Here is a 25,000-nt window from a genome sequence, read left to right as displayed (position 1 = left end):
GTGGTTATCCCGACACCCTGGATGGTACTATGGCTGGGGTTGTAAGTGGTGTGGTTATCCCGACACCCTGGATGGTACTATGGCTGGGGTTGTAAGTGGTGTGGTTATCCCGACACCCTGGATGGTACTATGGCTGGGGTTGTAAGTGGTGTGGTTATCCCGACACCCTGGATGGTACTATGGCTGGGGTTGTAAGTGGTGTGGTTATCCCGACACCCTGGATGGTACTATGGCTGGGGTTGTAAGTGGTGTGGTTATCCCGACACGCTGGGTGAAACACTTGTATGCATTTCTCGACATTTATTATTGGAAACGTTTCGCCAAGGTTAGTTTTATCAGTCCTAGGTTAATAAAACCATTCTCTCGCTCTTTTTCACCCTATATTACTCCTTTGCTCTCTTTTTGATTCACTCATTGCCTCACGGCTTCTCTCATATACTTCCTTACTGCCTCACTTGCAGCCTTTCATATTCTTCATTCTGTGTCTCATTCTCTCATATAAGCTTCTTCTTACTTATTCATTGTCACACCTTCAAAGACACAAAAATCATATTGTTCCCTCCTTCACTTCCTCATTTCCCTTTTATTTCTCTCATTCACTCTCATTCTCACAACCTCACTCCCTAATTCAGTCATTTTCTCATTTAAGCACTTCCTGCGTAATTCCCTCCCTTTCTTACCCACTTCGCCGTTTAATTGCTCTTTTTTTTACTCAGGGTTTGAGAAGGTTTGGCTAAGGATCCCTAGCTTTACTGACAATTTTTTTTTACAAGTTAAGGAATCCTAACTTTATTGACAAGCTAAGCGCTGTTACCTATATCAGCTCATTTGAAAGCATTTTATTGTTATGAAACATACAAGTAGGGAACAGGATGTAGTTGGAGCCATCTGTGGGCCAACATTTTCATTTGATCGACTTACTTTATCTCGTTGACATCATAATTCTGTACGAATGTGTTCCAGACTCGAGTCATTCTGGGGATAAATGATTTCGGATGAAGTGATGTTCTGGAGAAGGGTACAGCCAGAGTGAAGTTGCTGCTTTCTGCCCGTCTTGTGGTATAGAAGCTTGTTTCTTGCTGTCCTCGAAGTGTAGCCAAGTGTGGTACTTTGACAATGTTGGCCTTGTATGTAACAGTAAGGACACCCACATCCCTCCTGTGTTGAAGGCTCTGCTGAAATGACAGAATATCCAGGCTGGGTCCAGGCGAGAGATGTGACGTCTTGCTCTGTTCTCTACTCTGTGAAGCAGTAGCAGATGAGAGGGGGGGAGGGGAGCAGGCAAACCAAGAAAGTGGAGCATACTCAAAATGTGAGCGTACTTGTGCCTCGTACAGAATCTTGCAACCCCTACTGATAAGCAGATGCAAGATACGTCGAAGTGCTGTAAGCTTCCTGGCTGCCTTATGTGTAAGATTTACAACGTGGTTCTTCATGGTCAGTTTGGAGTCAGATTTCACCCCAAGGATATCTACTTCTTCCCCAGGTGCCAACGCTCTCCCATTCATACTTACTACTGCCTAGAGATCATCATCATTTGTGTTTTCTCAGGTGCAAATGTTACTTGCCATCGGTTTCCCCAAGCTGATATAGCTCTTAGCTGGTGATTGATGTAGCTTAGAGCAGCTGGCATTTCTTCTCTTGGATAATTGAATGTCAGAGTGCAGTCGTCTGTATATGCATGGGATTCTGGAATGAGATGAAGAAGGTCATTGAAATTGACATTCCATAACACCCTTTTTTACTTCCCTTAGACATTCATTCATTAACTCCCTCATTTTAATACCCTTTCTCTCCCAGCCAAATTCTTTCCCTCCCTCCCTTCCTCACTCTTTCCTTCTCTCCCTCCTTCTCTTCCTCTTTCCCTCCGTCATTCATCTTGGTCCCTCCCTTCCTCACCTTACTTAAAAACTCTCTTATCTCATTCCCTTGTTCCCTTAATCTCTCCCTCATTCACTCCATTCCTTCCTCCCTCTCTTCCTCTTACCCTCAGTCATTTACTATCTCCATCCCTCCCTTTCTTCCTCCCTCTTTCTCTCCTTCATTTAAAAACTCCCTACCTCGTTTCCTCTTTCCTTCCCTCCCGCTCCTTCACTGCCTTCACACAGCAACTCCGCCTACTCCCCCACACATCATGATAATATTCTCAGGTTTCTGTTGCAAGTCTCCGTTATTACCTGCTGATGAGCTTATTCTGCTCCGTTACCTCTTGCTTTTGTTGCCTCTTATTTATGAGGCGTCTTGCTTCCCTCTTTTATTTAGCTAGCTTTTTAGAGTGCGTTTTTTCACTTCCTTAGCTGTGAGTGAATCTGGCTGCCACTTTTCCTTGGGTTCTCGTCCTCTATACTTAAATATGTACAGGAATCTGTTATATATATATATATAATATACATATATATATATATATATATATATATATATATATATATATATATATATATATATATATATATATATATATATATATAGATCAGAAAGGTGAAAAATACTTTTCTATTTAAATGTTTAAATACTGTTAAATTTGATATTGAAGATTATGTTCAGCTAAATGGGAGATTAAAATAAGGGGAGAGAGAGAGAGAGAGACCTTAGAGTGGTCATAAGTAAGAAGCTCATTGTCTTGACACGAGTTTTTCTACCAAAACTAAACAGAGTGCTAGACTTTATTGCTGGGAATTCCGAGAATTAAACTCCAGAAATAATGTTTTTTTTCGGCTCTGAAACTCGCCCTCTGAATACCTCGTACAGTTCTGGCTCCTATTACTATGTACAAAAACTGAGATAAACTGGAGAGGGTAGACAAAAGTAATTTAAAGAATGCGTTACAATACCCTGGCTGGAACAATTCACAACTAACACACAATACTGCGGCTGGAAAATTCGCAACACACCATGTTGTGGCTGGAAAATATGCAACACAGGATTCCTTGGCTGGGAAATTCACAATTCAGAATAACTGGGAAATTCACAGCACAATTCCGTGGCTGAGAAATTCACAACTAATAATACCGTGGCTGTAAAATTCACAACTGACGCTTGATACCGTGGCTAGAATAATTCACAGCACATAGACAGTACCGTGGCTGAAACAGTTCACAACTAACACACAATACCGTGGCTAGAATAATTCACAGCACATAGACAGTACCGTGGCTGAAACAGTTCACAACTAACACACAATACCGTGGCTAGAATAATTCACAGTAAATAAATAATACCGTGGTTGAAACAGTTCACAACTAACACACAATACCGTGGCTAAAATAATTCAAAGCAAATAAACAATACCGTGGGTGAAACAATTCACAACCCACATTACCGTGGCTAAAACAATTCACAACGAATAAAGAATACCGTGGCTAGAAAAAATTCACAACCATCAACAAATCTACAATTCAGAGAGGAAACTTCAGTCCCTCCTGAGCCATTATTAAGTGACAAGTGACTTGATAATGGTTTCGTCTGTTGCGTTTTATAATTGTAGATTAATTATGAAAAATTAAAATAATTCCATCATTAAGAAAAATAATCATAAAAAAATCATTTTTAAGGAATTATAAAGTAGGAGAAAAAATATTCATTAATAAAATTTTGATCATTAATAATTTGATAATGTATTCAGTAATAATTCAATAATTTATTCAGTAATAAAACTGATCCGTAATAATGCAATAAATTATTTAAAAACGTTTAGTAATAAAAGTTATTAATTTATTACTTTATTCAATACTATAAATTTTTTAGTGATAATTCAAGCATTTATTTACTAATAGAATTTATTCGGTAATTTATTTTTTCAATTGTAAATTCGCTGTATAGCCCTTGTGGTTTAGCGCTTCTTTTTTATTATAATAATAATCAATTATAAGTTTTTCAGTAATTATTCAGTAATTTCTTCACTAAAAACAATTATTCAATGTGAATACAAATAATTCGTTAATTTACGAACGTTATTCGTTAAAAATTCATTAATTTATTAAGTAACATAAATTCTTGGACTAAAAATTTCTGAAAAAAATTATGAATATTATATATAAAAAAAATTATATAATGAGTAAATTATTGATCTGATTAAGCTCTAGAGCGAAACGTTTTTAATAATTAAGGTTTTGTTCGAAATGTGTTTACCCATTTTTTATTGGAGGAATTTGATAGTGTTCGACATTTCGGGCTGCGTAGAACTCGATTGAATTCTACAAAGAGCGAAACGTTGCTAGCGTGTTCGAAGATGCGCCTTTTCATCTTTTTCCTGGTACATTGAGGGTTAAGAACTCTTCAAATTTAGAAATATATATTTGTCTTCACATCTTTTGTGACCACATCTTTGTGACCACATCTTTTGTGACCACATCTTTTTGTGACCACATCTTTTGTGACCACATCTTCTTGTGACCACATCTTTTGTGACCACATCTTTTGTGACCACATCTTTTGTGACCACATCTTTTTGTGACCACATCTTTTTGTGACCACATCTTTTGTGACCACGTCTTTTGTGACCACGTCTTTTGTGACCACGTCTTTTGTGACCACGTCTTTTGTGACCACGTCTTTTGTGACCACGTCTTTTGTGACCACGTCTTTTGTGACCACGTCTTTTGTGACCACGTCTTTTGTGACCACGTCTTTTGTGACCACATATTTGTGACCACATCTTTGTGACCACATCTTTGTGACCACATCTTTTGTGACCACATCTTTTGTGACCACGTCTTTTGTGACCACGTCTTTTGTGACCACGTCTTTTGTGACCACGTCTTTTGTGACCACATCTTTTGTGACCACATCTTTTTGTGACCACGTCTTTTGTGACCACGTCTTTTGTGACCAAGTCTTTTGTGACCACGTCTTTTGTGACCACGTCTTTTGTGACCACATCTTTTGTGACCACATCTTTTGTGACCACATCTTTTTGTGACCACATCTTTTTGTGACCACATCTTTTGTGACCACATCTTTTGTGACCACGTCTTTTGTGACCACATCTTTTTGTGACCACATCTTTTTGTGACCACATCTTTTTGTGACCACATCTTTTTGTGACCACATCTTTTTGTGACCACATCTTTTGTGACCACGTCTTTTGTGACCACGTCTTTTGTGACCACGTCTTTTTGTGACCACATCTTTTTGTGACCACATCTTTTGTGACCACGTCTTTTGTGACCACGTCTTTTGTGACCACGTCTTTTGTGACCACATCTTTTGTGACCACATCTTTTGTGACCACATCTTTTTGTGACCACATCTTTTTGTGACCACATCTTTTTGTGACAACATCTTTGTGACCACATCTTTGTGACCACATCTTTGTGACCACATCTTTTGTGACCACATCTTTTTGTGACCACATCTTTTTGTGACCACATCTTTTGTGACCACATCTTTTGTGACCACGTCTTTTGTGACATCTTTTTGTGACCACATCTTTTTGTGACCACATCTTTTTGTGACCACATCTTTGTGACCACATCTTTTTGTGACCACATCTTTTTGTGACCACATCTTTTTGTGACCACATCTTTTGTGACCACGTCTTTTGTGACCACGTCTTTTGTGACCACATCTTTTTGTGACCACGTCTTTTGTGACCACATCTTTTGTGACCACATCTTTTGTGACCACATCTTTTGTGACCACATCTTTTTGTGACCACATCTTTTTGTGACCACATCTTTTGTGACCACATCTTTTGTGACCACGTCTTTTGTGACCACGTCTTTTGTGACCACGTCTTTTGTGACCACGTCTTTTGTGACCACGTCTTTTGTGACCACGTCTTTTGTGACCACGTCTTTTGTGACCACGTCTTTTGTGACCACGTCTTTTGTGACCACGTCTTTTGTGACCACGTCTTTTGTGACCACGTCTTTTGTGACCACATCTTTTGTGACCACATCTTTTTGTGACCACATCTTTTTGTGACCACGTCTTTTGTGACCACGTCTTTTGTGACCACGTCTTTTGTGACCACGTCTTTTGTGACCACGTCTTTTGTGACCACGTCTTTTGTGACCACATCTTTTTGTGACCACATCTTTTTGTGACCACATCTTTTGTGACCACGTCTTTTGTGACCACGTCTTTTGTGACCACGTCTTTTGTGACCACGTCTTTTGTGACCACGTCTTTTGTGACCACGTCTTTTGTGACCACATCTTTTTGTGACCACATCTTTTTGTGACCACGTCTTTTGTGACCACGTCTTTTGTGACCACGTCTTTTGTGACCACGTCTTTTGTGACCACATCTTTTGTGACCACATCTTTTTGTGACCACATCTTTTTGTGACCACATCTTTTGTGACCACGTCTTTTGTGACCACGTCTTTTGTGACCACGTCTTTTGTGACCACGTCTTTTGTGACCACGTCTTTTGTGACCACGTCTTTTGTGACCACGTCTTCTGTGATCACATCTTTTCTGACCACATCTCCTATTACCACATCTCTTCCCCACCACGAGTAAAATTTTCTGCCTTTCTCCCACTGCAACTTGCCTGTTATTCCTCTTTACAATTTCTTACGTCCTACTACACCTGCCCCATTATAATATACTACCTGTGCCTCGCAATCCTCTAAAGATTCACTTTCTGTACCTCACTACACCCCCCTAAAATACACTTCCTACACCTCAACTCACGCAAAATATACTTTATATACCTCCCCACCCCCCACAAAATACACTTTCTACACCAGATCACCCAAAAATATACTGCACCTCACTACCCCCGTACAATATACTTCTTACACCTCACTACCCCCGTACAATATACTTCTTACACCTCACTACCCCCGTACAATATACTTCTTACACCTCACTACAATACAATTTCTCTAAGTCTCCACCCCCGCACAATACACTCTCTAACTTCACCACCTAAAAGGCACTTTTTGCACCTGCCATCCCTTGTAAGGACACTACCAAATCCCCATCACATTTCCACAATAATCCCCGTCCCGTGAAAATACATTTCCTACACCCTAGACCTCTTCCACAACTCCCACCCTTGAAACACGCTTCCTACACCCCACCACTTCATTAAACCAAGTCAACTAGTTGGATAATGAACGAGGTAAGTTTGGCGTAAGGTGTAACCCCAGTCACACGATAAATATGCTTGTGGCATACCAGAGTGCCTTCCGAAAGCACTTGGTTCCTTGCAAGAAGTATTCCCATGGAGATTGAGACATATTGCTCTCTGTGATATACACCCAGTTTTAAATGAGTTAGGGGCCGCAGGCTCCACCTTGTTTAAGTTGCTTGATAAAGGAGAGTTGTAAACTTGGAAGGATTATCTGCTACCTGGACGACACTAGAGTTTGGGGGCATTTTTATGTTTTGTGTTGTAGTGGTGTGGCGTGGAATGTTCGCGTGATACTTGGTGTGTGGTTACCATGCGAGGTGTGGTAACTGTCACCTTGTAAGGTGTGGTAACTTGTTACCTTGCAAGGTGTGGTAATTGTCACCTTACAAGGTGTGTTAACTGGTTACCTTGCAAGGTGTAACTGGTCACCATGCAAATTGAGGTAACTCACCTTGCATGATGTGGTAACTCTCACCTTGCAAGGTGTGTTAACTGTCACCTTGCGAGGTGTGTTAACTGTCACCTTGCAAGGTGTGTTAACTGTCACCTTGCGAGGTGTGTTAACTGTCACCTTGCGAGGTGTGTTAACTGTCACCTTGCAAGGTGTGTTAACTGTCACCTTGCAAGGTGTGTTAACTGCCACCTTGCAAGGTGTGTTAACTGTCACCTTGCAAGGTGTGTTAACTGTCACCTTGCAAGGTGTGTTAACTGTCACCTTGCGAGGTGTGTTAACTGTCACCTTGCAAGGTGTGTTAACTGTCACCTTGCAAGGTGTGTTAACTGTCACCTTGCAAAGTGTGTTAACTGCCACCTTGCAAGGTGAGGTTACTTTATAGAGGTATTATACGAGGATGGATAAAGTTTAAAGACTATCGGCCACACTTAAGGCATAAAATACTCTTTCGGTATATATTCGCTGAGAGAAATATACATCTCGGTATATATATCCTCCATGCATGCGAGTTTTTTTTTTTAGACTCGTAGGAGAGAAATCTCTCTTCAGATTTGCATATTTGTTGTTAAATATGCGTTTGTGGTTAAATATACATTTGTGGTTAAATATAAATTTATGGATAATTATACATTTGTGGTTAAATATTAATTTATGGATAATTATACATTTGTGGTTAAATATACATTTGTGGTTAAATATACATTTGTGGTTAAATATACATTTGTGGTTAAATATAAATTTATGGATAATTATACATTTGTGGTTAAATATACATTTGTGGTTAAATATACATTTGTGGTTAAATATAAATTTATGGATAATTATACATTTGTGGTTAAATATACATTTGTGGTTAAATATACATTTGTGGTTAAATATAAATTTATGGATAATTATACATTTGTGGTTAAATATATATTTGTGGTTAAATATGCATGTTCATAATTTTATATAACTTAACCTAAATTGTCATAACTGATAATCCTAGTTTGACAAAACTACGAAACGTTTAAATATTGACGTACAACAAAACATCAGAAATGTACGTTTTAATAACAGAATTGTTAGTGTTCAGTCACCTCGTTGTCAGACGTATTGCAGCCGTTTTTAATTTTTTCTTTTGGCAGAAAAATAACTTTTTTTTAAGTACGTAAATAACGCAAACCTAAACTGAACTAACCAAGCTTAACTTAACATTGTTTTAAATCTAGAAAATGACGTTTGTAAAATATGAAAGATATGTAAATGACTAACCTAGTTTAACATTATCTTAAATCAAGGAAACGACGTTTTGTAAAATAAACAAGGATTGTAAATGGTATTTACCGAGATGAAAGCAAAAGATTTCTTTCGTATTCCAACTGTATAGTCCTTGTGGCTTAGCGCTTCTTTTTGATTATAATAATAATAATTTCGTATTCCAAATTACTGAATATGGCAAGGAAACCCTTGCTATTTTACAGGACAGGTTTCCATGTCATATTCCATCACACAGGATGGGGTTTCCCTGTCATATTCCATCACACAGGATGGGGGTTCCCTGTCATATTCCATCACACAGGATGGGGTTTCCCTGTCATATTTCGTCACACAGGATGGGGATGGATTTCCTTGTCATATTCCATCACACAGGATGGGGTTTCCCGGTCATATTCCATCACACAGGATGGGTTTCCCTGTCATATTCCATCACACAGGATGGGGTTTCCCTGTCATATTTCGTCACACAGGATGGGTTTCCTTGTCATATTCCATCACACAGGATGGGGTTTCCCTGTCATATTTCGTCACACAGGATGGGGATGGATTTCCTTGTCATATTCCATCACACAGGATGGGGTTTCCCGGTCATATTCCATCACACAGGATGGGTTTCCCTGTCATATTCCATCACACAGGATGGGGTTTCCCTGTCATATTTCGTCACACAGGATGGGTTTCCTTGTCATATTCCATCACACAGGATGGGGTTTCCCGGTCATATTCCATCACACAGGATGGGTTTCCTTGTCACATTCCATCACACAGGATGGGGTTTCCCGGTCATATTCCGTCACACAGGATGGGTTTCCTTGTCATATTCCATCACACAGGATGGGGTTCGTAATTCAGGTATAGAAACGTGTCATCATGTAAGTCGTAATGCGCACGTCGTCTTCTACCACGAGTTTTAGTAAATATATTGATGTACGTTATTTACGTTAAGTTAGGTTGGGTTGGGTAAGGTTAGGTTGGGTAAGGTTGGGTAAGGTAAGGTTGGGTAAGGTAAGGTTAGGTTAGGTAAGGTTAGGTTAGGTCAGGTAAGGTAAGGTCAGGTAAGGTTTAGTTAGGTTAGGTTAGGTTAGGTCAGGTAAGGTAAGGTCAGGTAAGGTTTAGTTAGGTTAGGTTAGGTTAGGTCAGGTAAGGTAAGGTCAGGTAAGGTAAGGTTTAGTTAGGTTAGACTAAGTTAGGTTAGACTAGGTTAGGTCAGTTAAGTAAGACAGCACCTGAAGAAGCGTCAGGCTCGATTCGTATGAGGTGCGGGAAGGGTACTTCGTCTCCTTGGATGAAGATCCGAGAGCTAGAGCTCTGCCACCCTTCCCCCCCCCCTTCCCCAGTAATTTCATCTTCTTGATTACAGTAATATAATCCCCTTTGTTCCTCCCCTACCTGCACAATTATCTTCCATTACCTCTTACCTTAATTATAATCGCCTCAATTATCTCCATAATTATACAGACACCTTCTTCCCTATCCACCATTTGCTTGTTCATTTATCAACATCATTTTCACTATTATCATTATAATCATTATCTATATTATCATATTTTCACTATTATCATTATCATCTATATTATATCACCATTATCATTATAATAATTATCATATTCTCACCATTATCATTACAATAATTATCATATTCTCACCATTATCATTATCATCATTATCATCATTTACCATTATCATTACAATAATTATCATATTCTCACCATTATCATTATCATCATTTACCATTATCATTACAATAATTATCATATTCTCACCATTATCATTATCATCATTTACCATTATCATTACAGTAATTATCATATTCTCACCATTATCATTATCATCATTTACCATTATCATTACAATAATTATCATATTCTCACCATTATCATTACAATAATTATCATATTCTCACCATTATCATTATCATCATTTACCATTATCATTACAATAATTATCATATTCTCACCATTATCATTATCATCATTCACCATTATCATTACAATAATTATCATATTCTCACCATTATCATTATCATCATTCACCATTATCATTACAATAATTATCATATTCTCACCATTATCATTATCATCATTTACCATTATCATTACAATAATTATCATATTCTCACCATTATCATTACAATAATTATCATATTCTCACCATTATCATTATCATCATTATCATCATTTACCATTATCATTATCATCATTATCATTTACCATTATCATTATCTGAAATATCACATTAATGAAGGTGAACGGTAGTCAAATTAACATCAAATTGAAGAATAATCATTAGATATTTCGATCCGTTCTGGTCCGTTACGAAACACTTGTAATGGTCCAAAACGAACCGAAACGTCGTCGCTAGATCCATCTTTAGTTAATGAAGTAATCATGAATTATCGCTACGTTTATGTCTTTGTTTATTTTAATTAACTCGTGGTAACAGAATTGTAGGAGGAGTTGTAACATTCCTCAAGCCTTTATTTCAGACGTTTCGCTCAAATATGAGGCTTTAAAGGCTTGGACAAAGTCACCATTGAGCGAAACGTGTTTCTGTATTAGCTTTCCATCGGGTCCTGGTGGTGATTGGCAGAACTCTATAGTAATATCACGGTCTCTTAGGTAGATCTCTAGGCATGGTCTCCAGGCATGGTTTCCAAGCATGATCTCCAAGCATGATCTCCTAACATGGTCTCCAGGCATGGTTTCCAAGCATGGTCTGCAGGCATGGTCTCCAAACATGGTCTCCAGGCATGGTTTCCAAGCATGGTCTGCAGGCATGGTCTCCAAACATGGTCTCCAGGCATGGTTTCCAAGCATGGTCTCCAAACATGATCTCCAGGCATGGTTTCCAAGCATGGTCTTTTACCTTGGTCTCTAAGCATGATCTCCAGACATGGTCTCCAAACATTGTCTTCTAGTGTAGTCTCCAGGCATAGTCTCCTAGCTTGGTCTCTAGACATGGTCTCCTAACTTTGTGTCTAAGCATGGTGTCCATGCATGGTCTCCAAACATGTCCAGGCTTGGTCTCCTAGTTTGGTCTCCATGCACAGTCTTCCTTTTTTAGTGCATTTTAAGGGGGAAAATACTGAACACAATCTCAGTATTGTTTAGCATTGCTTCCCCTCGCATCTTTCTCGTTCCCTCAGTGCCCTCTTCCGTCTAGTGACCCAATGCTTTAAAACGCTTCCCACTTTTCTGGTAAATCCATACTAAAGCAAAAGGACACAAGTGCAACTAATTTGACATTTTATTGTGCCAACGTTTCGCTCTCCAGGAGCTTTGTCAAGCCGTTACCGAACGTTACCGAGCGGCTTGACAATGCTCCTGGAGAGCGAAACGTTGCCACAATAAAATGCCACATTAGTTGCACTTGTGTCCTTTTACTTCACATATTGTCGGTAGTTCTACCAACATTATTACAAATCCATACTAATCCACGCCAATTAATGCGACATTCTGCCTTCCCTGTCACCTGACATTTATCTGCCCTACAGTAAACTGTGTCACTTTACCCTTGAACCCTGATTACTTATTCCGCGTTGATCTTGTATTAAAGCTGGTTAATTGTAGAGATAACGTACGAGATGCTCAGAGGAATTTGTTGGGCAAAAAGTTAGTTTTAACGAGAAAGTGGTGGAAGCTTACTACGCAGTTTTAAGGGTAGGTACGGGGAACGAAGTGGGAAATTAAGACTATTCGTATGCAGGTATCGCTTCTCACCCCCCGCACACACACACACACACACACACACACACACACACACACACACACACACACACACACACACACACACACACACACACACACACACACAGCTTTAAGAAGAGATATGATAAAGCTCATGGTGTAGGTGTGACCTAGTAGCGGCCAGTGAAGAGTCGGGGCCAGGAGCTGTGAATCGACCCCTACAACCACATATATAGGTGAGTACACAAACACACGACCAAGTCAGCAACTCCTGACTTATTATTCTCATTCCACTTCCACATTCCACTAACCTTATTCATGTCATCATATACTCACCGGGACGCCATACCAGTCTGCTCTGGCCTTCAGTAAATGTCCTTTTTAAAACCATTTGGAAAGTAAAAATGCCCTTTCGAAAAATTATTGTTCCGTTCCATTTCCGTTGATTATTTGCTGATGCAGTTCTTCTGTGTAATATTGAATGTCAAACTTCATTATTAGTTGAGCAAAGTGCCGCTGCACGATCATGGCGCTTTATTATTTTTATTGTAATTTTTATTATTATTGTTATTTTTAGTTTTATCATTATTATTATTGTTGCTTTTATTATTATTATTATTTTTATTATTTTAATACTTTTATTATTGTCAATTTTAATTATTATTATTGATATTATTATTATTATTATTATTAGTCATTTTGTAAGAATCTTATTGGCTCATTATCTTCTTCCTAGTGTCTATTTAATTGGAAATTTTAGTGAATTGTAGAGTAATACAAGAGTAATACAAACTGTGTATATTTGAATGTGTATAAGCAAAATGTGCACATTTTTGTATATACAACAGGAATGTGTATTTTGATTTTCTTAAAAAATACGAATTGTGGAAATTAGTGGGCAACGTTTTGCCCAATTTAGGCTTTTATTTCCATATATACAGTAGAGAAAGCTGTATATATGTATAGTTGTGTATTTTTTGTATATATACTGAGATACTCTATGTTTAAGCTTTAAGACATTCTTAACCGGTAGTGTACAAGGGAAAAACAGCCATAATGACCCTCTTGCCGTCTAAAGGCTTTTAACATAACAGACTAGGCAACTAACCTCACCTCTACAAACATTGCTTAGAAATGGTGGTGATGGTGGTAATTCAGAGGTCAGGATACAGGTAAGGGGTTTCCTGACGCTGGTGTCTCTCTCTCTCTATCTCTCTCTCTATCTCTCTTTCTCTCTCTCTCTCTCTCTCTCTCTCTCTCTCTCTCTCTCTCTATCTCTCTCTATCTCTCTCTCTCTCTCTCTCTCTCTCTCTCTCTCTCTCTCTCTCTCTCTCTCTCTCTCTCTCTATCTCTCTCTCTCTCTCTCTCTCTCTCTCTCTCTCTCTCTCTCTCTCTTTCTCTCTTACATGTTCGTACCTCTGAAGCTTTATCTTACATGTCTAGAATTTTTATTACGTTGCCGTATTTACATTCCTCCAAATCCCGACTGGCGAGTGTCCTTTGCGTTTACGTGAGTTTGGATTTACTGAAGGATTTTGCAGGACTTTTCTAAAAAAAATTTATGCTGTGTGTGTGCATGCGTGAGAGAGAAAAGGAGAGAGAGAGAGAGAGAGAGAGAGAGAGAGAGAGATGGAGATAGTGGCTCTTAGGTTGTAAATAAAGGGATGCACTCTTAACCAAACCCTGGTAAAACTCATATGTTAGAGAGAGAGAGAGAAAGAGAGCGAGCGTTAGTGTTAGCGTCCACACTCATTAACTAGAGACGACGTCATATCTTTTCAGTGGAGGGTGGCACAATACTGCCCGTTGGTCTCAAAAGGAATTTTTGCTAGCGGGTTGCATTTAGGAGTCAGTAGCGGCATTATGCTGGGGTATTTGCCTCGCGAAAACACTCGAAAATGTTAATCTCAAACTTATACTTTTTTTTTTGTTGTTTAGGCCTTCCTGCTTTTTATTAGGTCGCCCTGCCTAGCTATTTTTTTTTAATTGTACACATAGTAGCGAGGTGGTTGTGAGGTAACGGAGGGTCGAGTTTTCAATTTATCTTTGCATATTGAAGGCTCGATACTATGTAATCTTAATACGCATATGATATTTCTTCCTAAGTAGGATACTTCATACTGTTTTGTCATGATTTTTGGAAATTTAATACATATTTTCCTGCTGTAAGTTGGAAGTCAGTCCATCCATATTTTCGTTTCGTGAGACAACACACGATCGACATTTAGTAATAATCTCGGCTCTGCCAGACGTAAGTCACCGATTTTTATTATATAATGTCGTTATTGTCGCGTAATTATACGTTCTAATATCTTAAACCACGAAAACCTTACCTAACCTAACTTAGGGTAACTTAAACGGACATTGAACTACCGACAATATGTAAAGTAAAAGGACACAAGTGCAACTAATGTGACATTTTATTGTGGTAACGTTTCGCTCTCCAGGAACTGTCAAGCTGTTACAAACAATACATGGACACAGAGGGTATATATAGACTTACAGTGAGGTGTAATACTAGTGGTAGTAGTAGTAGTAATATAAGTAATGCAAGTTGATTGTTCTACCATATTGTATTACTACTACTACTACTTATATTGCTGCTGCTGCTACTACTACTACTACTACTACTACTACTACTACTACTACTACTACTACTACTACTACTACTACTACTACTACCACCACCACTAGTATTACACCTCATTCTATGCCTATATATATCCTTTGTGTTCATGTATTGTTTGTAACGGCTTGACAAAGCTCCTGGAGAGCGAAACGTTGCCACAATAAATTGTCACATTGGTTGCACTTGTGTCCCGTTACTTTAAGATAAAATGGTATAAAATACCGACATGGTGGAAAAATAAACACAAATGTATTATAATGGGCTCCTTTATTGACTACGTTTCGCCCACACAGTGAGCTTTACCATGTCACAAACAGATCTGTCTGTGCCTTGATAAAGCTCGCTGTATTGGCGAAATGTAGTCAGTATTTTTGTTTATTTTTTCCAAAACGTCAGTTGGATGGCCTCTCCTGCGGATCGGAACATCTCTTGTTATCTTAAGTATTGTTGGGAAAGTTGCAGATAACCGACATTAATTTTTTTTGCGAAGTAAATCGAGCGTGCAGAAAAGCACGAAGATGAGCCCGTCAGATGACGTAGACTTATTATAAGATATATTTTGACGGTGCTTCGTCAGTCTGACACGAAATTGTAATAAGGCAACGTAATAAGGCAAAATGCACCTTGATTCTGGTGACGTGCTCTTGATCCAATGAATTGGACCTACCTGCCCCTTCCTTGGAGCAAACTTGATTACCTCTCATGACTCACAAAGTCGTAATAACACGATTACATACCACTGAACGGATGGGGTTTTACTACTCACTCGCCACGGGTTCAAACCTCACCCTTTCCCTGGTTCTTCTGATTACCTCTCATTGCCCAATAAAAAATTATAATCATAACCATAACTTTTAAAGGGGTGGAGGGGTAAGCCAGCGGAAGGCCTCGGTCGGATAACCAAAAGCTCCAGTTGTGGGTCATATGACTGAGACCCGCGTCAGAAAACACTTTTGTTTCTTGACAAATCTTGCCTAGCTAACCTAATCTCATTATCCAGACGCTGCATGACTCCTACGAGATTAGTAAACCTGAGTGTTGTACTGAAATGTTAAGAATCTCTCATGTGAGCTTTCAAGAGCTGTGTCCCGGTGGAAGTGGAGGAACCTAGGATGATAATCATTGTTCAGGCTTGTTGGATGTGGCTTCTTTGAGTGTGTAATGTAGGGGACTCGATCCAGAAGTATAATTGTTTGTGTGTTTGTGAAGCATTAGGTTGTCCTCTTAAGAACAGACATCATGGCATTGTTGCAAAAATAGTCAAGTGGGTGACGGTTGACGGGGCCTTGAACAGTTGTAATAGGATTGTTTTACAGCAACCTTGCGCAGTAGCTCCCCGTTTTCTGTTCCCGCGTTTTCTGTTGGCCTTTTATCTTATATTTATAGCCATTTTTAGTTTTTCGTTGTAACCTACTTAACATAATCTAACGTAACTTAATTTAACCTAACCTAACTTAAAAATATACTGCAAGCCCAATGTGAAAAAGTGACAGTTGTTAAGAGGAGTAGTAGTACAGTATCCTCCTAGACTGGGTTGAAGTCATTTTCAGGATCCAATTTGATGGGGATTTCCGGCACGGGAGGTGTGTGATGTATGCTCGTGCATACCCAAGCTAGCTGCCTTAGTCACTGCATGATGGCTGTATCACTGCTCACTGTTGTCACTGCTGCAGTGTCAAGGCGCCGGAGGGATTTGCCAATGGCAATCATCCTGAATCCTCCATCCTTCTCTTTTTTAGTGCACATTGGCGATGCACCAGAAAAAAAGAGGCCTAACGCTCTCAGCAACACCTCCAGCGAGACAGCTGTTGACAAATCTTGCGAGCTGTGACAGATGCTGCTCGACGTCTCCGACTGCCGGGATGAGCTGTTGTTTGATATGTTGTGACTTTAATCTCACGCCGCCCGAAGAACCTGGCAGCTTTGTACACTTCCGCTTCGTGGACTATCAATGGTTCTACTCTTGTGTTATCGTGAGGATCACTGTCGTTACTCAAACCACTGAACGGGTGGGGTTTGAATCCATGATAAGACCTAAAACTCCAGCCACTGACGTTGTTAGGAGCTCAAAGTGTGTGTGTGCTTTGCAGAACCTCGGTTCGATTTGAGTGTCTGGGGTGGCTGGTTTATGGCTGGTTAAATACGGTTAATATTTAAAGAAAATGTCTCCAGTCTGCACATTGCCCAAATTTACTATGATGAAAACATACCCGAAAGCGACAAATGATTCCAAATGAAAGCAGAGGTGTTACAGGGACATCGGATTGATTATAAATCACTGTGTCAACACCTATGGACCATGACTCTATAATCTAACAGTGGATATAAGACATACTACCAGAGTTTGCTAGAAACATCTGAACACTTCTGTACAGACAGTACCAAAACTATAAACAGGGAAGTATTGGCTTAAGGAAGGCTACGATAAAAGTTTATTCATGATAATCTAGAACTTTATAAGAGTTCCTTGTTATGAAGAAGATATTTAGCAACATTAAAATTAACTAATACCTGCTAAACCCTTACCTAATTAGATTAGGTTAGAATGCCCCGTGACCTGGTGGCTAAAGCTCTCCCTTCACACAGCGAATGTCTGGGTTTAATTCCCGGCGAGGGTAGAAACATTGGGCGTGTTTCTTTATAGCGGTTACTTATGTTCACCCATCAGTGAAATGGGTACCTGGGTGTTAATCGACTGGTGTGGGTCGCATCCTGGGACAAAACTGACCTAATTTGCCTGAAATGCTCAGCATAACAAGCGGCTTTCTATATAGTAGTATGTCTCACGAAATCGTAATGACACGATTGCAAACAAACCATACCACGGGCGGGATTTGAACCCGCGGTTGGACGAATCTTATTGTGGCTAGCTGGTCCAGTGGCTAACGGTCTGGAGTTTTGAGACTCTCTGACCGCGGGTTCAAATCCCGCCGGTGGTATGGTTAGTAGTATGTCATTGATGTCAGCTAGGTCTGTATACCTTGTACATGTACTTATAGTAAATAAAGATATATTATTATTATTATTATTATTATGAGAGATAATTAATATTAACGGTTTAAAATTTTATATTTCATTAACCACAGAGTAATCAGGCCACGGATCCCCTCCCCCCAAAAAGATTCAATTAACTTTTTTTTTCGCCACAGCTGGTAGTGGTGGTGGAATGATGGCTGCAGTGTGTCATCAGGACGGCTGACTCACCATACACAAATATCCCGCACATAGAAAGAAGCTAATTCGTATTCTAGGGTCATTAGGGCGAGTAGCTTCGTCCTCAAAAAATTTCGACCCGACGAGGCTAGCGCCAGCCACCCAAACGAAAATATTTGCTGGAAAACCGAGAAACATGGGCAGCGGTTCCTGTAAATATTTGTAATTCCATGTATGTCGCTAAAGAGATTTGTAATAATTTTATGTAATAGTTGTATTTAACCGGACTGGGTTAATATCACTTATTAAAATGTGATTATTTTGCAGACTGAATTAATTGAGGTTATGTAATTGAAATGTATTTCTAAATTAATATTTACATAATCTGGGCTGTGGTATGTATGTTAAATAACTCTGAATATACCGTCAGGTGATTATTAGTGTATATACACAGAGAAGTGTGTATCTGGAAGTGTATATACTCCGAGTGGCGTGCATCTATCAGAATATATAGTAAGAGGCGTGAATCTTAATGTATATACACCGGTATTTGTTTCAGTGTATATACACGAAGAGGTGTATATCAGTGTATATATACAGAGGTGTATATCCATTAGTGTATAGAGAGAGAGGGATATATATAAGTGTATGTATACCGAAAGGTGTGTGTGTCTCTTAGAGTATACACACTAAGAGATGTTTATCAGTATATTTACACTGAGACGTGTATATCTATTAGTGTATACATAGGAAGGGATATATATCTCTAATTTTATACACACAGCGAGACGTATATTTCTCTGTACATAGGTAAGAGCTGTATAACTATACATGTACATTGAGAAGTGTATGTATCTCAGTATACATACACTAAAGTGTATATATCTCAGTATACATACACTAAAGTGTATATATCTCAGTATACATACACTAAAGTATTCTTGACTCCTGTCATCGATAGGCTTTAAACCGAATAAAATTGCCCACTCTGATTAGAAATGGTTAAAGAAAAGGCATAAAAAATGACTGACGTTCTAGTGACGTCACTGCTGGATTATCAGTCCGCTTTTCGCTAATTACAAAAACGCCTTTTTTTTTTATCTAAGATTCATTTTATTGTCTTTTTTTTTTAACTTCTTTTACTGCTTGTTTTACTGTGAGGGCACCTACATTTTCCTGTGGGAGTATCCACGTTTGTCTGTGGGAATATCCACTTTTGTCTGTGGGAGTATCCACGTTTGTCTGTGGGAATATCCACTTTTGTCTGTGGGAGTATCCACTTTTGTCTGTGGGAATATCCACTTTTGTCTGTGGGAGTATCCACGTTTGTCTGTGGGAATATCCACTTTTGTCTGTGGGAATATCCACTTTTGTCTGTGGGAGTATCCACGTTTGTCTGTGGGAGTATCCACGTTTTTCTGTGGGAATATCCACTTTTGTCTGTGGGAGTATCCACGTTTGTCTGTGGGAATATCCACTTTTGTCTGTGGGAGTATCCACGTTTCTCTGTGGGAGTACCTACATTATCTGCCATTTCTGACGAAAATATTTTCTGTGAGGTACGTGTTTCTGTGTGTACGTGTTTTTGCATGAGTATGCACGTTTTTGCATGAGTCTATACGTTTTTCGTATGAATATGGCCTCGTATATGTAAATTTTTTGTACGAATATGCAATTATTTTTATATGTACGTTTTCTGTATGAGTATATATGTTCTTTATAAGTATCTACTTTTCTTATATGATTATGCATGTTTTTTTTTTTTTTTTTTTTTTTTTTTTTTTTTTTTTTTTTTTTTTTTTTTTTTTTTTTTTTTGCATGGGCATGTACGTTTTTGGATGAAAATGCGAGTTTTTGTTTATGTGTATGTACGTTTTTTGTATGAGGATACTCCATTTTTATATGTTTTTTTTGTATGAGTACGTTTTTTTATGAGTGTGCGCTTTTTTGTGTATGTACATTTTTTATGAGCATGTGCGTTATTTTAGGAGTAAGTATGTTTTTATATGAGTACGTGTGTTTTTTGTATGAGTATGTGAGTATGAGTGTGTACGTTTTCTTTGGCAGTGTGTACGTCGGATGTGGAAATACGTACATTTTGAGTGGATGTCTTTAAGCCGACAGAAATATATATGTCTTGTTTGAGAGTATTTAAGTATCCTCTGGTATTTATATTTCCTGTGGTTACGTTTCCTGTGGCTTTTAAGTCTCCTGTGGCTTTTAAGTCTCCTGTGGTTTTTAAGTCTCTTGTGGTTTTTAAGTCTCCTGTGGTTTTTAAGTCTCCTGTGGCTTTTAAGTCTCCTGTGGCTTTTAAGTCTCCTGTGGCTTTTAAGTCTCCTGTGGCTTTTAAGTCTCCTGTGGCTTTTAAGTCTCCTGTGGCTTTTAAGTCTCCTGTGGCTTTTAAGTCTCCTGTGGCTTTTAAGTCTCCTGTGGTTTTTAAGTTTCCTGTGGTTTTTACGTTTTCGTTAGTAATATTTGCGCTTCCTGTAGTAATGTGTTTGTAGTAATGGGTACGTTTTCTGTAGTAATATTTACGTTTTCTGAAGTAACACTTACGTTTTCTATTGTAATATTTACGGTTTCTGTGGTTGGGAGCAATTACGTTTATTATGGGAGTACCTACGTTTCCTGTGGGAGAATCTGTTTCCTGCCAGAGCAGTTTGGCTTTCTGAGGGAGTATCTATTTTAGCATTGGAATATCTACAATTATGTTGGAATACCTGCTCTTTCTGCAGAATTGTTGACATGTCTACACGAGTATTTACTTTTTTTTTTTGGGGGGGGGAGGGGTATCTAAATTTTCGTGGGGCGTTTCAGAGTATCTACGTTTCCCGCACTGCAATCTATTTTTTTGTGTGGAAAAAAAAAATCAAGATTTTGCTGTTAAAGTGGCCGCAGTGTTTTTTTTCGGGATGTATATGAGTTTTCTGTGAAATAATGTACTTTTTATCTGGATATATCTTTTCTGTGGGAGTACCTGTGCTTTTCTTTGAAGAGTTTCTACGTTTTCTGTGGTTAGTATCTCCGTTTTCTGTGTAAATTTCTATATTTAGTGTGAGAGTATGTTTTCCGAGGCCGTATCTTACGTTTTAATGTACGTTTTCTCTTGTATTATCCATATTTTATGTGGGAGTATCTGTTTTCTGTGGGAGTACATAACTTTTATCTCTTTGAATATCTTTATTTTTTATAAGTATCTACGTTCACAAAGGGTATATACATTTTCTGTAGTTGTATCTATATATTCTATAAGAATATATAACTTTTCTTCGAATTGTATAGATAATTTATCCTAAAATTAGAAAAATAAAATGTTTGTGTATATACATATAAACAAATGCAAACACACACACACACACACACACACACACACACACACACACACACACACACACACATACACACACACACACACACACACACACACACACGTACGTACATACGTACAAAATATAAATATATATATATATATATATATATATATATATATATATATATATATATATATATAAATGCATGTATATATGTATTCATGTATGTATACATGTGCATATATACATGCATACACAAATGTCGCACTCATATACGCAAATGCATCACATACATACATAACATGGTTCTGTACATTATTAGGTGTCTAGTACTTATGTTTAATGATTTCCTGGTCCTCTCTCGTAATAACCAATATCATTTTTCAATGCTATTTTTATATGTGATAGGTATAATTATTGAGTGATATCAATTGAGTAGGGAAGGCGCTTGAAACGCCTTGCCTTGCCAGTATAATGGCGCTCTGTTGCTGATGTGGAAGGATGAGAGAGAGGTTCCTCTGTCTTCACTAACATAGCTTCACATGCAGACACATTTCTATCATTTTTGGAACTTTTGATGTCCGATTATTACATTGTGTTTATACCCTATGTCCATTGCATGGACTCTTGTCCATGCAATGAACAAGAGTCCATGCACGGACATAGGGAGGCTTTCCACTGAGAGCCTCCGTGTTTCGTTCAGAGTTTCCATAGATCACTACTACTACACTTTCACCAAAACATATCGTACACTGTCATCGAGGACTTCGTTTCTGTGTCTTGTTATGTTTGAACACAAGACTGGTCTCAGCACCAGGTCTTGTGAACTGTGTTCTGCTTTTGAGGCTTTACCACTGTGTAAAGTTTTGATAATTAATCTCTCATTGCTTTTGTTCTGTATGGAACAGAATGTACAGTTTGTCTTGGGATTGCTATGTATCCTTCAGATTATTGTATATTTCGCAAAGAAATGTCGAAATAAAGTTTGGCATTGTATTTTACTAGTTTGGTGTATTGTGCTCCAATTCTGCATTGTAAGTGGCGAGTATTTGACCAGCTTTCTGAACTCAGTCTATGCAAGGACTGAATGGACTTCTCCACCGAGTGCTTTCTTTGTGTCAAGCACTTACTGTGGTAAATTAGACTTTGACTAGAAGGTTGCCACGCACTTGTGAACTGTGTTAACTTGGGGTTATGTGTTAGTGAGTTGCATTCTTATATACTTCTACAATTCTTAAAATGGTATATAATTAGTCCAGGGATTAATTCGTACTTAGTATAAAGGACATAAACTTAGAATTAGGAATTACGTCACTCATGTTCTATCCTGTTAATGGTAATTTTCATGCAACCTGTAAATATATTTGTACAATATATATATATATATATATATATATATATATATATATATATATATATATATATATATATATATATATATATATGCAATTAAGATGGAAACATTTCGCACTACTTGTTTTACCAAATATTTTGCCTGGTGAATAGTAGGAACATTTTCCGTCTGAAACCTAGAGATGGTTTCCTTAAAACGGTCACTGGTTTGGAAACAAAGTCAGGCATCTCTCTCTCTCTCTCTCTCTCTCTCTCTCACACACACACACACACACACACACACACACACACACACACACACACACACACACACACACACACCTACATTCACTAGAACTTGTAAGAAAAAGAAATACATCTTAACTTTTGAAATTATCTCAATAGAATTTTTTTTAATTTACATCAAATAATTCCAAAATATCAGCTATTTTCATACCTAGATAATTGTTATACTTAAATAGTTTTTATCTTTAGAAAGAAGCTTACCATATTAGCTTATACAGTATTACTTTTTTTTTATCTTTAGATAAAGCTTACTATATTAGCTTTTCTCATCCTGTAATAAAAGTCTTGTACAATATTAAATTTTTTATCTTTAACTAACCACTTCCATTATTATTATAATCAAAAAGAAGCGCTAAGCCACAAGGACTATACAGTAACAACTTCCAGCTCTACATTTTGTATCAACGTTGTGGTTAATTTGCCTTTGATCCTAAACAAACTACTTGCCTCTTAATTTTTACAAAATGCTAATTTTTTCATCCTTGCAAGTAACGTCATTTTAATGAGCTATAAACATAATTTATATAAACATAATTTATTTAATCACAGAATTTTCCTGTTTTATGACTTAATCTCCTCAAAGTGTTGACATAAAAGAGGTGAGATGAAGGAATTAGGAAGAATGGCAAGGTAGACGGAGAAGGAGAGTGTTGGAGAGGTAATAGGGAGGGATAGATTAGGGTGAGAGAGGTAGTAGGGAAGGATAGGGTGAGAGGTGGAGGCAATAGGGACGGATAGTGTGTGAGAGGTAGTAGGGATGGCGAGTTAAGGTGAGAGATAGTAGGGAGGGATGGATAGGGTGAGAGGTAGTAGGGATGTATAGTAGGGAGGGATAGGGTGAGAGATAGTAGGGATGTATAGTAGGGAGGGATAGTTAGGGTGAGAGGTAGTAGGGAGGTATAGTTAGGGTGAGAGGTAGAGCCAGTAGGGAGGGATGGGGTGAGAGGTAGTAGGGAGAGTTAAGGTGAGAGATAGGAGGGATAGTTAGGGTGAGAGGTAGAGGCAGTAGAGAGGGATAGTAAAAAGAATGATGGGGAAGATGGGAAAGAAAAGGGTGAGAGAAAAGAGATTAGGTGAGAAAGAGAATAATAAAAAAAGAGAGGGGGAGGGGGAGGTGGAAGAGTTGTATACGTACATGGGAAGAGACACGGGGAGGTAGGAGAATGTAGAAGAGAAGTAGAAGGCGAATAAGAGAAAAATATTTCATGGAATCAATAGAGAAGGAGCAATGGGTACGGATGAACAGACAGGAAGAGAGGAAGAGAAAAAATGAAGAAAACTTAGAGACAGAGGTTTTTATATAAAAAGGAATAAAGGGATATATAAAAGAAATAAAAAAGAGAATAAGATTGAAAAGAAAATAAAGTGAATGAACAGAAAGATGGACAGGAGGCTCGAACTGCGATCCCGAGACTGCCAGGTCCAGCACTCTGCTGCTTCGGTAACGGGGCTTCTGATAAAGAGGATTCGGAAACGGTTCTTCTGTACATGACTCGGTCAGAGGCACCAACTGTAAGTCAAATGAACTCCTCCCCACAGCCCAGAAGCTTTAGCAGTAAATCTGTTCTTACCTCCCTGAAATCCATATACTCTTTGAACTCAGATCAAGTCGTAATAATTAACTGTCAGTCCCATCCATCTTCCCTTTATTCACTATCTCGGTACCACGACTTAAGCCTCCTGTCTATTTTTTTTTTATTAATGTATATACAAGTTCAAAAACGTTTCACATTTTTATCTATTTGTTCCATTCTTATTCTCTTTATATATATATATGTATGTA

The sequence above is a fragment of the Cherax quadricarinatus genome, chromosome 87 (assembly GCF_038502225.1).
Source record: "Cherax quadricarinatus isolate ZL_2023a chromosome 87, ASM3850222v1, whole genome shotgun sequence".
NCBI classification, from domain to species: domain Eukaryota; kingdom Metazoa; phylum Arthropoda; class Malacostraca; order Decapoda; family Parastacidae; genus Cherax; species Cherax quadricarinatus.
This window is presented reverse-complemented; position numbering follows the sequence as displayed.